This window comes from Pinus tabuliformis, chromosome Q (assembly GCF_031772625.1).
Source record: "Pinus tabuliformis cultivar Carrire ecotype Pingquan chromosome Q, CPIR1, whole genome shotgun sequence".
NCBI classification, from domain to species: domain Eukaryota; kingdom Viridiplantae; phylum Streptophyta; class Pinopsida; order Pinales; family Pinaceae; genus Pinus; species Pinus tabuliformis.
In genome coordinates, this window is record NC_142296.1 from 188325432 (window position 1) to 188328184 (window position 2753).

Sequence of the window (2753 nt, forward strand, 5' to 3'; positions counted from 1 at the left end):
TCACAAACTTGAAGGGGAGCAATGTCGCACAATCCCTCATCTGTGAAGGGCTTGATGTTGTATGGAAGGCGACACTGTTGGCTCACGCGAAGATCTCGTCCTTGGTGAAGCCACCAAATGGTGTATGGTTGTGGATGTGCTGTGGTCGGTAAGACCAACCGCTTCACGACCTCTGCCGAAATGAGGTTCTTCTGACTCCTGCTATCAACAGTGAACTGTATCGGGGAGCCCTTTACCCACATCTGGGAGTGGAAGAGATGCTCCTCCTCCTCTGGATCTTCGGGTTCATTTTTCTGGATCTTTACGGTAGCAACAGTGGCGCTGGGGTCTGCATCAATGATCTGCTTCCCTTTTTCATACCCCTTATCGGGTTCTGACTCAGAGTCGGAACATGCATCTGATTCTGAAACCTTTAGCTCAGCCACCAGTGACTGCTTGGCCCGACACTCACTTGTGTTGTGAGTGGAGCTCTTATGGAACTCGCACCATTTTCCAGTGTCCTTTCTCAACTTTGCGGCGCTGTTCTTTGCTTGCAGCTTCGGCTGGTTGTCTTGAGCTATCCCGCCTTGGCTTTGTCCTTTGTTCTGTGGTTTAGGGGCACCTTTCCCCTGCTTTGGATTCGCAGATCCAAAGTCTCGCTTCTTTTGTTTAAACTTCTGCTCGACCTTGATGGCATACCGGTATGCTGCACCAAGCGAGGGGATGTTTAGGAATTGTATTTCTTCCTGGATGTACTTGTGCAGGCAGCCACGGTATTTGAGTATCAAATGTTGCTCCGAATCCTTGATACCCAACTTTGTGCAAAGGGTATGGAAAAGATTGGTGAACTCCGGCACGTCTTGGTCCCTTCCCTGCCGCAGCGTGGTCCACTTTATGTATTCATCCTCATAGCTCCCGACAGGGTAGTACTGCTCCTTGATGGCATCCCGGAACGAATCCCTGGTGGGTGCGGCTGAAAATAGTGAGCCAGTACTTTCATCCTTCTGCTCGCAGTAGGTTTCCCACCAGTCCTTGACGTGGGGGGTTGCTTTGAGGAGAGCAAAAACAATCTTTTCCCGACTCGAAAATTCATGAACACAAAAATAACCCTCTAGCAGATTTAACCATTTATCTACGGCATCTGCATCTATCTGACCCTTGAATATGGGGATTTCAAAATTAACTTGTACCTTAAAGGGTGTGGCATTTCCAGAGTAGCTGCTGGAAGCCGATGCGTTGCTTCTGGGTAGCCGCTGAAGGATCTGAGCAAAGTTGTCCATCATCGCATTCCGTTGTCGCTCGAGGGCTTCTTCGAGCAAGATTTTGATGGGATCTCCTGCCCCCTCGTCTTTCTTCTCGTCCGCCATGGGAGGCCGTCGGGATTTGCGAGGCTGGTCTTGCAAAGGTTCAACCAGTTCAAGCCCTAACTCCTTATATCCCGACCTTGTTGGGGACATGCAAAGAAAAACAGAGAAAAAGCAGACCGCTCTGATACCACTGATCCGAATTTAAAGAGGAACGCAACAAATTACAGAGATAACCATATACACAAAGATGCAGCGGAAATAATACTTCATTTCATTAATGGAAAATACTGAAATATGCTTACAATCAGAAATGGAAATAAACCAGCTAGGGCGATGGTAGCTTATCTCTGAGAAGAGATGTGATGGCTACATGCCTCTGAACTGTGTTACAATGAGGCTCGAAGGCCTATTTATTGTTGAGAAACAATGGAAAACCCTTAACATTCCAAAACCTAACCCTAGGAGATGAAACACCAAACTATGGGCCCCGTTTGGGGGTAAGTTGGTACATCAACTTCCTGGGGTCGTAACTTTGGCACATGATCTCCGTTTGACGCGTACAATAGCTCATTAGAAAGATCTATCTGAGCACTATCGTTGTTGGAACGGGCAACATCGGTCCATTCCATGGACCCATGTTGCCCTTGGATTCCCCAAAAAACGTTGTTTAGGGCCTCAAAACGACTCCAGAAGTTCAGGACCCGAAAAACTGCTAAAAATAATAAGTTGTGCTACAATTAAGAAAACTGAAAATGCTGAGAAAGACAATGGTGGGGGTCCAGGTGGACTTGGCAGGTGGCCACCAATATCCACCTGGATCACAATGCCTAATAATTTTCCCAGTGATATCCCAAAATTCGAGGGTAAGTCAGGGAAGGATCCATCAAATCAGGTCATGACTTATCACCTCCAGTGTGCATCTAATTCAATCATTAATGATTCAATTCGATTGCGTCTTTTTCAACGAACTCTCATTGGTCTTGCTGCCAAATGGTACATTGAGTTACCGCGAGGCTCTTTTTATAATTTCAATCAGCTAGCCACTTCTTTATTAACTCATTTTCAGTCGCCTATCAGATACGACAATGGCACAGAATTATTAAGTTCACTAAAACAATCCACATCCACCTATATTTCTGATCATATTCATGAATGGCGACGTAGAAAGCATTTAGTGAAAGTTTTCGTTCTGGATCAAATTTTAGTGGAATGGTTCATTAAATCATTGTTACCTAAAATCACTGAAGATGTAGCTAAGGCAGGACTTGTCACTGAGGAGCAAGTCATTGCTCAGGATTAGTACCTTGACCTCATTTATATGCAGTCAAGTTCTTTACACAAAAAAATCCATGATCTTCCAAAAACTACAGCTCCTTCAGGGTCTCATGCTGCTGATGGTATGATTGGTTCAGTTAGTATTAAAAGCAAGAAGAAATCTTCAAAGAATTCTTCTCCTACAGTAACTTT